A 15,604-nucleotide genomic window follows, 5' to 3' on the forward strand; every position below is an offset into this window, starting at 1 on the left:
CCCCAAGAAGATAGAGGCTGTAGCTAACTGGTCCAGACCCATGACAGTGACTGAGATTAAAAGCTTTCTGGGATTGGCAGGTTACTACAGGAGGTTCGTTCAGAACTTCTCAAAGATAGCAGCTCCTATGACCAAATTGACTCAGAAGAACCAGAAGTTTATCTGGTCAGACCAGTGTGACGAGAGCTTTGAGGAGCTCAAGAAGTGATTGACAACAGCACCAGTGTTAGCTCTGCCTGTCAGTAATGAAGAGTTCACAGTGTTCTGTGATGCATCTCGAGTGGGATTGGGTTGTGTATTGATGCAGAGTGATAGAGTAATAGCTTATGCTTCTAGACAGTTGAAGAAGCACGAGTGGAATTACCCTACCCATGACCTAGAGATGGCAGCAGTTATCTTTGCACTTAAGATGTGGCGGCATTACCTCTACGGGGTTAAATGCGAGATCTTCACCGATCACAAGAGTTTACAGTACATCTTAAGTCAGAGAGAGCTGAATTTGCGGCAGAGAAGGTGGGTCGAATTGCTCAGTGATTATGATTGTAAAATCCAGTATCATCCGGGTAAGGCGAATGTTGTCGCAGACGCCCTAAGCCGGAAGTCACTAGGTAGTTTATCCCATATAGCAGCAGAGCGGAGACCAGTTGTGATGGAGCTTTATAAGCTCTTTGACGAGGGATTACAGTTAGAGTTGTCTGGTACAGGTGCATTGATAGCACAGATGAGAGTGACACCTGTGTTTCTGGAGCAGATAGCTCAGAGACAGCATGAGGACCCTGAGTTGATGAAAATTGCCAGGACTGTTCAGTCAGGCAATAGTGTAGAGTTTAGATTTGACAGCAAAGGGATCCTTCGCTATGGGAATCGCCTTTGTGTACCAGATAGGGGCAGTGTGAAGGAAGACATTATGAGGGAAGCTCATAATGCGAGGTATAGTGTTCACCCAGGAACCACCAAGATGTATCAGGATCTGAAAAGGGTCTATTGGTGGCCAGCCATGAAGAAAGAAGTGGCGCAGTTCGTGACAGCCTGTGAGGTTTGTCAGAGGGTGAAATTAGAGCATCAGAAACCAGCCGGTATGCTTAACCCATTACCGATTCCAGAATGGAAATGGGAGAACATAGCCATGGATTTTGTAGTGGGTTTACCAGTAGCATCCAACAGGATAGACTCGATATGGGTGATTGTGGACAGACTCACAAAATCTGCTCATTTTCTTCCAGTACGGAGTAACTATTCTGTGGATAAGTTGGCACAGGTCTATCTGGATGAGATAGTGAGATTACATGGAGTTCCAGTGTCTATAGTTTCAGATAGAGGACCGCAGTTTACCTCCCGCTTTTGGCGGAGTCTGCAAAGTGCGATGGGCACGAGATTGGATTTTAGTACTGCTTTCCACCCACAGACTGATGGACAGTCAGAAAGGACCATCCAGACCATAGAAGATATGCTTCGACTATGTGTGTTAGACTTTGGCGGTTCTTGGAGGCAGCATCTACCTTTGGTAGAGTTTGCCTACAATAACAGCCATCATGCGAGCATCGGGATGGCTCCTTATGAAGCTTTGTATGGGAGGAAGTGCAGATCCCCTGTTTGCTGGGAAGAGGTAGGAGAGAAGGCTCTTGCAGGGCCAGAGTTAGTAGACATTACCAGTAGAATGGTGCCCATGATCAGAGAGAGAATCAGAACAGCTCAGAGTAGATAGAAAAGTTATGCAGACGTTCGCAGAAAGCAGTTAGAGTTTCAAGAAGGTAATTGGGTATTGCTGAAAGTGTCTCCAATAAAAGGAGTGGTTCGTTTTGGAAAGAAAGGTAAATTGGCTCCACGGTACATTGGACCCTTTGAGGTGTTGCAGAGGATCGGAAATGTGTCGTATAAGCTGGATTTACCTGCTTCTATGGAGAGAATTCACCCGGTATTTCATGTTTCTATGCTACGACAGTTTGTGTCAGATCCGAATCAGGTTCTGAGTGAACCTGAGGTGGAGATTCATACGGATCTCACCTATATAGAGTAGCCAGTACGGATTCTGGACACGCAGATCAGACAGCTAAGGAACAAGGAGATTCCGATGGTGAAAGTTCTATGGAACCACCATAATCTAGAAGAGTGCACCTGGGAGACGCGGGAGTCTATGCTCCAGCAGTATCCACATCTGTTTTGAGGTTAGTTTCCTCCTTGTGTTTTGTTTTTGTTGTTTTAGGAACATCCGAGGACGAATGTTCTTAAGGAGGGGAGAATGTAATACCCGGCTAGAATCCGGCACCGGAATTTCTGTTGTCTGGTGGAATCCGGGGTGTTGGGATTCTATATAAGGGTAGGAGTTATGTTTTCTCAGTGTTATGATGTGTTTTATGGTTTTACAGTTCGATAGTTTTGAGTTGAAATGAACCAAGGCAGAGGAGCCAAGTTCGGCCGCCGAAGATAAGTTCGGCCGCCGAAAGTGCCCAATATTCGGCTTCCGAATTCAGGTTCGGCCCCCGAATGTTGCATGGTTTTGCATGCGATTCGGCAGCCGAAGCTGAGTTGCTTAGCCAGCAGTTTTGTATTCCTTAGTGTATTCCTTAGTCAGCATTTTGGACAGGTGTTATGTCCAATTTGTTGCCAGAAGCTTGGCCACGTCTCCCCTGGTTTATTTGCTGAGTTTGAGCAGCTCATGCAGAGTGTTTTGCTCGTTCACAAGGTTTTGAATGTTTTGAAGCAAAACGCTCCGTTTGTGCGAGTTTGAGAGTTTGAGGAGTGTGGGTCCGTTTTCCTTAGTTCAGAGTGTTCAGCTTCTTGTTACAGGAGGTAAGTAATGCTCTTGAACCTGTTTATGTGTTTTCTGAAGGTTTTATGGAAGTTAAGGGAGAGAGATGCATGTTTAAGTGAGAAGTAGTGGTTTTGATGAGTTATGCATGTATACATGTTTCTGTGTTATGTTTGCTTTGTTGTTTGGGGTTATTAGATAGTTTTGGACCCCTGTGATCATATACGTGAGTATATGTGTGTTGAGGAGTTGGAGTATATATGGTTTGAGTGGTTGAAGGGAAGGAGAAGATGGTTTGCCGTTGAAGCTGAGTTCTGGATGAACTCAGGTTCGGCAGCCGAAGGTTCATTCGGCCGCCGAACCTCTTGCATGGTGGCTTGGCTGCCACAGCCTGTTTTGCATGTTCGGCTCTGTTTGGGGGATTCGGCCGCCGAAGGTACCGCCGAAGGTGCTTGAGTTTCGTCTCTGGAGAGGACTTTCGGCCGCCGAACCTGCCGCCGAAAGTGTCCTGTCCAGCTTTCTTTTGCATGCTTTGCATGGATAGTTGAGTGAGTTTAAGGGGATTCTTGGGGAAGTTTAAGAGAGTTATTTTTACGCTTGTTTGGTCCCTCATTTGAGTCCATCTGTATAGGTACAGACCAGAGGAACCAGAGAGAGCAGCAGTGAGTACTGCTCCAGAGGTTCAGAGCCTGCAGAGTCAGTCAGTCCAGATAGCCAGAGGTGAGTTGAACGAAACGTATGACTTTTAATTGAACCACAAACTGCTTTTAGCATATCTCATGCATCATGTTTATGCCATAGGTTGATTGCATTAGTATTCACGAATATGTTGCATTGCATCGTTATTTGGTGATGTGAGTGAATGCTGAATGATCCAATAGTCTCAGACAGGAAGTCCAGGAGCCTTTGACTACGCCCTGGCAGGTATAGCGAAGTCCAGGAGCCTTTGACTACGCCCTGGCAGGTATAGTAAAGTCCAGGAGCCTTTGACTACGCCCTGGCAATGGTAAGTACAGAGGTGTTATATACACATATACATATATGACAGGAAGACCAGGTGCTCGATTCTACGCCCTGGCACAGAGTTACTGGGACTATGTGGTGACAGGTTTACTCGTGATGTGGCTTGTCTGTGATATGGTGCATTCCATGCGATCATATTTTACTGAGATGTTTTACTGTTCTACTCACTGGGCTATAGAGCTCATCCCACTCCCTTAACCCCAGTTTTGCAGGTTCAGTGTACCGTGTTCAGTGTACAGTGTACAGGGACAGTCCAGCAGAGTACAGGAAAAGTAAAGAGATCTGTAATAGCTTAGAGTGGACATGTAATATTAAAGAGATGTACTAGTTGTTGCTTGACCTAGTGATGTATGTTTTGTACATGATCTGTATATGTATATATGTTTTCCTGTATGTGAAAACCAGGCTTAACAGGTATGAGTTAACCCCTCTAGAGCAAGCTCTAGTCAGGGATACATGAGTACAGAGTACAGAGCTAGTGCATGCACAGGTTAAGCCTTGGTTCAGAAAAGAGTTTTATTTTCACAGCAAATGTATGATCATGTATGAGTTGTACAGGTACACAGAGAGTATAGCAGGCTTGCTACGGGTTCTGGCGGCCTTAAGCCGACCTGAATCCTAGCGCCGGTGACGGTCCTTTTTGGGGTCGTTACATACAGGGTAGACCAGGAGACCGCAAGAGTAAAGAAGTCTTGTGTATGTAATAGTTAGAATGTGGACATGACAAATTGTATAATGATGTATAGATATGTAATGTAACGATGTTGAGGTTAAAAGTGTGCTTGACCATAGTTATTGTAATCCCTTTTTGATACATGATCTTAATGTTTATGGATGTCCATGTTTAGCCAACTCAACTCTTGTTATGCCACCCATTGGGGGCATTGATGAGATCCCACAGAGGGGTCAAGTTTATGATTATGTATATGTTCAGTGCATGCACAGGTTGAGTTTGGCGTATGATAGAATGCATGAAAGAGAAGTTTTAAATTTTTATGTATGATGTTGATCATGTATGGGATTAAACAGGTTTTCAGGTTGTATGTTAGGCTTGCTACGGGTCCCGGCGGCCTTAAGTCGACCCGGATCCTAGCGCCGATAGCGGTCCGATTTTCGGGTCGTTACAGGACCCTTCAGATGGTTATATGTTCTTGTAGAATATTAGGTGGATGTACCCTTAATGTATATAGCCATGTAGTTTTACAATGAATAAAGATTATCCTTTGTCCTGTAATTCAGTTTCTGGGGTTGTAATATTTTTTGGGTAGCGGTTTCATGGTGTGCAAGAGATTGTAGCAGTTTCATGGTGTGCAAGAGATTGTAAAATCTTCGTTTTTCTCATTCTTCTGTGCTCTAGATTTGATTGCACATCCTATCATTCAATTATTGGTCAAGTTTAGGATTATGCAACAAATAGTATCACTTGAAAAACCTCTTCTACGTACATGCTACAGCCCTCGTAACAAACACACTGACGACTCCTTGTGAGAACTGGGTTATGGGTGAATTAAAAAAGAAGAATTTCCGTTGGTGTCATTTTGAGATCACTGACGGATTTCTAACGGAATTTCCGTTGGTGTCTATTTTTATTCACTAACGGATTACTAACCAAGAAATCAGTTAGTGTCACTAACGGAAATTATCGTTGGTTATCCGTTAGTGTCACCAACGGAAATTTTCGTTGGTAATCCGTTAGTGTCACCAACGGATATAAATTCCGTTAGTAAATAATTTATCAACGAGAATTTTCCCAACGGAATGAATCTGTCACAGATTCGTTAGTGAAAAATTCCACTAACGGAATATCAAAATTTACCGACGGAAATTTTCGTTGGTAATTTTGTAAATTCTTGTAGTGTGGTGACTTAGACCTATGGAGAGATCTAAATGACAGCTGGATATAACATGCTATAACTCCAAATCATTAATAAAATCAATTTGCTCATACAAAATAAAAAAACTGGATAAACCTGGTTTATTATTATTTCAATATCAATGCTATCATCTCTTTAACTACCACTACTCATTCTTCTTTCAAGCTCACATCTCTGCATTCCAGTGTCACATTCAGATTTTAGAAAGAGAGAGAGAGATGGAGAAGATAGAAGGAGCTGCTAGAAAACATGTTCTAATACTTCCTCTCCCTCTGCAAGGACACATAAATCCAATTCTTCAATTCTCCAAGCGACTAGCCAGCAAAGGACTCCAAGTGACACTACTCACCTTCACCGGCAAACCATCCACCGAAGGCGAAGATGGGTTAATAACTTCGAATCCCTTTCCAATACTAGCGAAGAAATCAGCAAGGATATGGATGCTGATGATACGAAGAAATTGCAGGACACGGTGGCACTAAAATTGCCGGAAATTGTTGCAAAGCATAAGGAGTCTGCCTTCCCTGTTAGTTGCCTTATCTATGGCTCCATCATGCCATGGGCTCAGGAGCTAGCCAGAAAGATTGGAATCTCTACAGCACCATTCTTCACAATTTCATGTGCAGTTTGTGCTATCTATAATGCAGTTCATGAAGGGAAGCTTAAAATTCCCATTGCCTCTGCATCAATACAAGGGATGCCACCCCTTGAGGCCTATGACTTGCCATCTTTCTTTTATGACTTGGGCAAGTATCCAGGTGCATTGAGCTACTTGGCATGTCAGTTTTCGAACATTGGAGAAGTTGATTGGATCTTTTGCAATACTTTCGACATCTGGAACAAGAGGTATATAACTGAATTAATTTTAAATATTTAAACTCGGTATATTTCATAAGAAATATTTTTTAAAAATAATTTTCATATTTTACAGTGTGTAGAACTTAAGAAAATTTATGAAAAGAAAATACTTTTTTAACAAAAAAATTAAGTCGAGTTTAATAAGAAAGATATTTAATAAGAAAAATATCTTCATCTTTTTTTAAAAATGAAATTGTTTTCATGATTTTGAGAATGGTATTGATAGTATTGAACTTTCTATAAATTAATTATGTTAACAATTTTTGTTTTCTAATATCACAATTAAACAATAAAAAACTTACTTTTAAAAAACAATTTTTTTTTCAAAAAAATATTTTTAAATATAAATTATTTTTACAAAACAAATAGAGTTTTAATATGTTGAAAAACAAAAATTAACGGAAAATATGCATGTTTAAGAGAATTAACTTTGAATATTATTCATTAAGAATTTGTTACGTATATATTTGCCACTAAAAATAAATCACAATTATTGATAAGTTTTTGTTGCTTGAAAATTAAATTAATTACGTCTTTGTCCAATTTTGATTAGTGGGACTAATCGAATTTTAACTCTTATTTTAATTCCATTTCAAAAAAAAAAAAAAAAACTCTTATTTTAATTATTATTAATAGAAAAATTGAAACTACATACACTTTATTTAATTTCTTAACGTGTAAATAAGAATGCAACTAAATATGATCGAAAAGAAAGGCTAGATTCACTCACTATTCAAATGATTTTTTTATATAATTTATTATTAAATAATAATATTTCCTTTTTCCTCTAAATTTGAGCAAAACATTTTTTTGGCTTAATATTGTGTGCAGGCCTATATTCTAATTTCTTATTAATACAACTTACTAAATTATCAGGTGGTGAATTGGATGGCAAGCAAATGGCCGATCAAGTCAATTGGACCAACAATTCCTTCAATGTTCATAGACAAGCGGCTGAAGGATGATGAGGAATATGGTCTCAGCCTCTTCAAAACCAATTCACATGCTTGCATGAAGTGGCTAGACAAGGAACCAGGCTCTGTTGTTTACGTATCATTTGGGAGTCTGGCAGCCCTTGGAGAAGCACAAATGGCAGAATTGGCATGAGGTCTAAAAAGAAGCAATATTTGCTTCTTATGGGTAGTAAGAAAACCTGAAAAAGAAAATCTCCCAAACAACTTCATAGAGGAGACTAAAGATATGGGACTAATTGTAACATGGAGTCCTCAATTAGAAGTCCTAGCTCATAAGTCTGCGGTGTGTTTTGTAACTCATTGTGGGTGGAATTCAACCCTAGAGGCATTGAGCTTGGAAGTGCCAATGGTGGCCACGCCACAGTGGACGGATCAGCCAACCAATGCAAAGTTTGTGAGTGATGTTTGGGAAGTAGGAATTATAGTGAAGATAGATGAAGAAGGGATTGTTACTAAAGAAGAGATCGAAAGATGTATAAGAGATGTCATGGAAAGAAAAACAGGAAATGAGATGAAGAAGAATTTAGATAAATGGAAGAAACTAGCTTGCATAGTTGTAGATGAAGGGGGAAGCTCTGACAAGAACATTGACGAATTTGTAACAAAACTTGGGTGTAGTTCTAATGGTTTTAAAGAGTGAGAAACAATTTGTAATACCCGACTAGACCCCGGCATCGGAATTCCTACCTTCCGGCGGAATCTCCGTTGGAATCCGGAATTTCTCAGATGTCGGAGCCTTCTAGAAGGGTAAAATAAAGGTTTTCTAAAAATGTTTTTATATGTTTTTATGGTTTTAATGAAAAAAGAAATTGAGTTTTGAAAAAGAAAAGAGCTTGAAGGAAAACCAGGTTCGGCCGCCGAACCTCATGTTCGGTCGCCGAACATAGGGCGGATGCGGAGGCACTTTTGGCCCCCGAAGGTGGTCTGGCCAGCCACCTATAAAGGGCCCCCTGTCCGAAAATGGACGAGTTTTCTCTCTCCATTTCCGGGCAAGGTGAGTTTCCGCCACCCCTTGTCAATCTTGTGCTTTTCCTTCAAGTCTCTCATGATTTTTATGAGTTTCTATCTTGTAATGTAATGTAAAGTATTGTACAGTAATGTAATGAGGATTAGTATTGTGCTTGGCCCTAATGTATGGTTAATCCCTTTGGTACATGATCTTTATGAAATATTTTTAATGATAATATATATGGAATCAAGCTTGATGTATGTAATGTTGACCCAACTAGAGCATTTGATGAGGGCTCTAGTAGAAGGTTTGTATGTATAGAATTATGGTGCATGCACAGATCAAGCTTGGTATATGAAAAGTTTAAGTTTTTATGGAAATGTATGATCATGTATGGGATTATCAAGTATGACAGGATGTATGTTAGGCTTGCTACGGGTTCCGGCGACCTTAAGTTGATCTGAATCCTAGCGCCGGTAGCGGTCCGGTTTTCGGGTCGTTACACAATTAGTTTTTCCATTAGATTAATAAATCAATGATGGATTTAATTTCTGTTTGTTTCTGGGTAAGCAATTACAGGTTCAAAATTTCAGCCAGCTTTCCTTTAAGAATTTTCAATATGATGCGGTCGAAAAATAGAGTTGTACTATGATTGGCTAAACCTACAAAAAAGAGAATGTGAGGCGGTGGGTGCTTACAACAGCCACTCTGATTCTCAAGTCAGTAAACTGAAGAATATGACGAATATAGAACTTGAGAGTATTTGTGTAAGAGAGTTGTGTACATTTGCCTCTGTGATCGTTCCCCTTTTATACTGTAAGAAGATGGAGATAAATATAGTATTCTTGATAATCCGACAATGATGTAGTCAGTTGCTTGATAAGGGATCCTGTCGGATTGACTGTCAGGGATCCCGTGATTACAGGTATAATGGGAGTCTGTTGGATTATGCCTGCTAACAGTAACTTTATCTAAAGGCTTGACCTCTTTAGGGAAGGGTGATTCTTGATGAAGAATCAGGTATAACAGTATCCGGGTATTCTTTTCCTCAGATAGGACTGGATACTGGCTTATCAGATGCTTGCTATGTGGCCCTATTTTGTGGTGACAGCTCATGGTTCACTTTGGGCAATTCTTATGTAGCATTAGAAGTCCTCCCGTTGGTCTTCGATTCTTCAGATTCGAAGATGACAGTTGTTCTCACGATCTGGAACATGTGGTCCATTGAGACTGGTCCTTACCTAATCATGCCATTTTGCCCACCTAGCTCTTCAATGATAGCTGCCTCGTTTCTCAAGCCGCATTTAAAACATGCCATCAAAATCGTCTTATAATAAACCTTTTATCTTTTCCAAATATTACTTTTGCTCCCATATGTAATCTCTACTTTCAAAAAGACTCAGTCACTCCTTTCCCGATTACTCTCTTGCTCTTATGGTAATTCCTTTTTTTCTTTTAAAAATAATAGGAATACTTCTTCTTCTTCTTCTCTTACTCTTGGTGGAAGCTCCGCCTTGAGTTCCTCTTTTGATGGCCCCATCCGTGCCCCAGCCCTTATCGTCCTACTGAGGGCGGCTCACCAAAAGTGAAGGCAGCCTAATTAATGACATCTTCTCCATACTATTGGACCAAGATGTAGGTCGTCTTTACGACCAATACCAAATTTCTTGAGAGGATTTCCGTATTTTGGCTCATTCCTCGGACCTTCATGTGACTGACTAGATCTCTACAGAAGATACTATCATAATCTTCAAAAAGCAAAAGGCGAGTCTTCGATTTCTTATGGACCCATTTTTCATTGAGATTCTTCGATTTCATAAACTTGCAGTCGCCCAGCTGCATCCTAATAGTTGGAGAATTTTGGTGACCTTTGAGTTTGTTTGTCTTAATAACAATATTGAGCGAGTGTGGCCTTTTTCTCTCAGCTGTACCAGTTGGGTACTCGCAAAAATGAAGAGTTCTAGTTTTTTAGCCATCGGACGCACCAGAAGATGTTTGACTGGATTCCTTCTTCATTAAAATGATGGAAAAATAAATTTTTTGTACTCCATCACCAAACGTCCAGGGGTTTCAGGCACCTTTGAACGAGTTGGAACCTGTGGGTGGAGTAGAGGAAGGATGAGGTCCAACCACAATGGGATGAGGGCAAAGCTCTAAACTTTCTTTTGAGGATGGCTAAGTCTCCAAAGAAAATGGATATCACCCAGGCAATGAGGAATGCCATTTTGTCTTGGCAAATTCGTCTCCAAGCGAGGCAAACTCGGGGTCCTCACCCGCCCAGCATTCCTAACCTTGGGGAGAGCACTTCCCTAGCTAGAGATTAGGGTATTTTTCTTTCTGCCTTCTTTTAGATTTCAATCTGCATTACTTGCTTACTTTTCAACTTACGCAGATGGCTGAGTCAAGAAGCAAATTTTCTGAATCGACACGTGTTGCCCATAAAGACAAGGCTTTTCTGGGGCAACTGGTCCCCTTCGAAAGTGTGCACACCAGGTAGAAGAAGTGATCATGCTTCTTCCTCTTCCCCCTTAACCTATAGAAGAAGAGTCGGCCTACTCGTAAACTAAGTCTTCTAGAATGGGCAACTCTGCACCTGTCGCAGCTTTCAAGCTTGCTGTCGTCATTCCCACTCCTATTAAGCCCATTCCTGCAAACGTGGGAGTTGACTCCTCATGGCCTCCCAGCATCCAACACTTGGCATTGGCTCTAACCCAAATGCCTTCTCTCCTTTATGATCCGAACCTGGCCATCCTGTTAACCAAGAATGCCCTGAGGCTTGGGGACTGTCGCTGCTTGAATGAGCTCAAGACAGATGAGCTTTTTGATAATGTCATGCACTCTGCCCTTGAGAGCGCCCTTTGTGCCTATATGGCTAAAGAGCATAACAAAGTCTTGAGCAAGAGTTTGCTAAAATAGATAGAAGGCTCTTGGTAGAGGAGTGCTCGAGGCTGAAGACTTGGGTTGATGAGGTGAAAGGCGCCATGAAGGAGACACTAGAGTTAGTGGATAGGCTCTAGGCTGAGTTGGGTGAGGCAAATGCTTCCAAACTGGCCGTAAAGAATCGAGCAAAGAGCAATGAGGATTAAGTGTCCATGCTTCAGCGCTAAGTTCAAGATCTGCAATCCTAGGTTGAGGAGAATCGGGCTGCATCCAATAGAGTTGCTAAGCTAGAGGCCGAGCTTTAAAAGATAGTGGCTCGAGGAGGAGAGATGTTTGTTGAGGGCCTAGATTCTATAAAGAAGGAGCTAGTGAAGCAGTTTCCTTCTAAAGACTTTGCTTGGATAGGTGACATCCTTCCAGAGGAGGAGGAGGACAAGGACGAGCATAAGGAGGGGAGAGTTGATGATATTGACCAAGCTCCTACAGAAAATATAATAGATATAGGGAATGCTGACATAGTAGAGACTCCTAGAGTTATCCCTCCCCCTTTGTAATCTTCCAAAGCTTTTAATGAAGAATATTTTTGTCAAATCTTTATTATCTATGTGTGCTTTGTATGATTGATACTCGCCCTCATTCATTTATTTGTTAATCCAGATTTCTGCTAAGGGATCAACACCCAATCATAACACTTGGTCTTTGGTTTAATGACTGGTCATAAAATAGCCCATCCTTTTTGTAAAATAGGACCAACACCTAGGCATGTGGCTTGGCGGATACCCACCTACCGGCATGAAATGGCTTGAAGAAATCTTCATATAGGACTAACACTTGGCTGTTGCATCTGGCTGACACCCGCCTTGTGTTCAGGTATCCAATGCCTTAGAAACATTTATATGGGATTAACACCCTATCATTGAGCCTGACGGGTACCTGCCTTGTAGCCTAGCATGAATGCCTTATTTAGTGGGACCAATGCCCGGTCTTCTAGCTTGGCGAAACCCACCTTGTAATCTTGTTTAGTGGGACCAACATCCGATCTTTTAGCTTGGTGGAACTCATTTTGTGGTCTTGTTTAGTGGGATTAACGCCTGTTCTTTTAGCCTGGTGGGGCCGCCTTGTGGCCTTATTTAGTGGGACCAATGCTTGATCTTCTAGCCTAGTGAAACCCGCTTTAAAACTTTTATTTAGTGGGTCCATCACCCAAATGGCTTGGCGATTGCCTTATGGCCTTTGTTTTAGTGGGTCCAACATCCAGATGGTCTGGCTAAAATTGCCTTGTGGTCTGGCATAAGATGCCTTATTATGCGGGACCAACACCAGGATGGCCTTGTGACCTTTTATGAATTTGTTTTGTTTTCACGGTCTACCGCTCAGATTATGGCTTGGCTAAAGTTGCCTTGTAACTTGGTATAAGATGCCTTATTATGCGGGACCAATGCTCGGATGGCCTTGTAGCCTTTTAGTAGGACTAACACTCGGATGGCCTAGTGGAACTCATCTTTTGGCCTTTGTTCTTGTCTCCACGCTTTCATCCATCCAATATTTCTGATTTTTCTATCAAAAAAGAAGCTTGGAGAATGCATCCTAGTTTTATAATATTTCCATAAATCACAAATATTTTTCTAAGGATAAAATAAAAGACTCGGTCTAACTTGAGAACATCTGTGACATTCTCCTTATTGTCACTCCTATTAACACTTGTTCCTCCTGCAGTTACATGAATAACCCCCACAGTTTCACTATGAAGGATGGTTTCGGGAATTGTTACCTTGAGCTCGGTTCTCCTATCTTTTCTAATCTTTCTAAAGAATTTCCGAAATGTGTCATTCCATGGTCCTCATGAAAACGATAGTACTTGGTCTTATATTGCCTTCTGCCTTTCTTAAGGTTGAATTTAAGAGGCCATCTAACTTCCTTATCATTTTTCCTAATCTACACTAAAATATGTGTTTGTGAGTCATTCAATGGAGTGTAATTCTTATACTTACCTAGGTCATTCTTTCCTCGGGAGACTGGGTAACTTTTGTATTCTTCCTCGTATCCTTCTTTAGCTTTTGGTTTTGCTTTTGACCCATTCTTTTGTCCTCTTCCTGTCCTTCTTGATAGGGCTGAGCAGTATTCGGTTCAAACCGAAAAAATCGATCGAACCGAATCGATTTGAAAATTTGGTTCGGTTTTTTATATATTTCGGTTCGGTTCGGTTTTTAATTTTAGAAATTTCGATTATTTCAGTTCGATTCGGTTTTGATCAGAAAAAAATCGAAAAAACCAAACCGAACCGATTAGTGAAAATAATATATTTTTTCAATAATATAGAGAAATTAAATCATATTAAAATTAAAATATTTTAATTAAATTTTAAAATACTAAAAATAAAGTGTAAAAAATAAAAAAATTATTAAAAATCGAAACCGATTAAACCGAACCGAATCGAATCGAATCAGACCGGTTCGGTTCGATTCGATTTCTGACCAAAATCGGTTCGGTTCGGTTTTCATAAACATATAAATTTCGGTTTTCGATTTATTCGGTTCGGCTTTGCACCGAACCGACCGAATGCTCACCCCTACTTCTTGATACCTTTGAGTAGCCCGTATTGACTTCGAGTCGATGCCTTTTGGAGCGTCGTCTAATGACTCCCCTTTCTCAAACTTGTCTGTAACGATCCGAAAATCGGACCGCTACTGACGCTAGGATCCAGATCGACTTAAGGTCGCCGAGACCCGTAGCAAGTCAAACATACAACCTGTCATGCTTGATAAATCCCATACATGATCATATATTTACATAAAAAATTTAAACTTTTCACAAACCAAGCTTGACCTGTGCATGCACCATAACTATAAACATAAAACCCCACACTAGAGCCCTCATCAAATGCTCTAGTGGGGCATCATATTATATGTCAAGCCTGGTTCAACATAACTCATCATTAAACATTTATTAAAGATCATGTACAAAAAGGGATTACTATACATTAGGGCCAAGCACAATATTAATCCTCAATACATAACCATACAATACCTTACATTACATTACATTAATTTACATATTATGTCCACTGCTAATCTATTACAATAACATAGCTTTTACCCTTGACGACTTCCCGGTCTATCCTGAACCTACAACCCTGGGGGTTAGGGAAAGGGGTGAGCTACTAAAGCCCAATGAGCAGAACAATAAAACAATTTAAATATCACATGCTTTTATGAAATGCATCACAACACAAGTAAATCACCTTAAGATGCTATTGTCACCAATAGCCCTCTACATATCCAATAAATGTCCGGCCCTCGACGGAGCTCCTCAGGACTTCCTCTTAAACATAACATAACATGTCCAACTATGCTAGGGGCGTAGAATGGGCAACCCTGGTCTTTCCCTTACTCTATGCCAGGGGCGTAGAATGGGCAACCCTGGTCTTTCCGTACCATATCATATCATATCATATCGAGGACTAATGGATCATCCAATGACCATCCACATCAACATCATATTATGCAATGCATCATATTCGTGAATTCTAATGCAACAACCTATAAACATGGCAATCGTGATGCATGAACATGTTTAGGAGTTTAATTACTTTTAAAATAGAAAGTAGTTCTGTTCTACTCACCTCTGGCAGATACTGGACTGACTCTGAAGCAGCTATCTCACTGCTAAACTTCTCGGTTCCTCGGGTCCGATCCTACACAGGTGGACTCAAATGAGGGACCAAACATACTCTAACATGACTTTAAACATCTCCCCAAAAACCCCCTAAAACATCATAAAATATTCATAGAAAACATGCAAAGGAAGGCTGGACAGGGCACTTTCGGCGGCAGGTTCGGCGGCCAAAAGTCCCTCCAGAGCCGAAAGTCAGGCACTTTCGGGGGCAGGGTTCGGCCGCCGAAGGTTCTTCCAGAGCCAAAAGTCACCAACCTTCGGGGGCAAGTTCGGCGTCTGAAACCTCCCTCCAGAGCCGAAAGTCCAACTTTCGGGGGCGAGATATGGCGGCCAAAACTGCCTCCACAAGCAGGTTCGGCTGCCGAAACTGGCTTCGGCGGCCAAACCTAGGCTTCCCCAAGGGCAGAACCCAATTCTGCCTTGCAAATCCAGCCACCCTCAACAACCCAACATGCATCAAACCATACTAAAACATGCATAAACACATTTCCAAGCATATAGGGGCATAAAACTAACCTATACCCCAACAACATCACATTAAGCATACATTTAACAATAACCACACATAAACCCTAATATTTTACAATTAGCCTAAACATGCATTAAAACCCCTTTACCCTTC

The 15,604-nt window shown here is 41.1% G+C and overlaps 1 pseudogene; it reads left to right on the forward strand.

Moving 5' to 3' along the window:
• The first annotated feature begins 5,874 nt into the window (after positions 1 to 5,874).
• On the forward strand, positions 5,875 to 8,118 carry LOC110614372 (annotated as a pseudogene).
• The last annotated feature ends 7,486 nt before the right edge of the window (positions 8,119 to 15,604 follow it).

The sequence above is a fragment of the Manihot esculenta genome, chromosome 5 (genome assembly GCF_001659605.2).
Source record: "Manihot esculenta cultivar AM560-2 chromosome 5, M.esculenta_v8, whole genome shotgun sequence".
In the NCBI taxonomy this organism is placed as follows: Eukaryota; Viridiplantae; Streptophyta; class Magnoliopsida; order Malpighiales; family Euphorbiaceae; genus Manihot; species Manihot esculenta.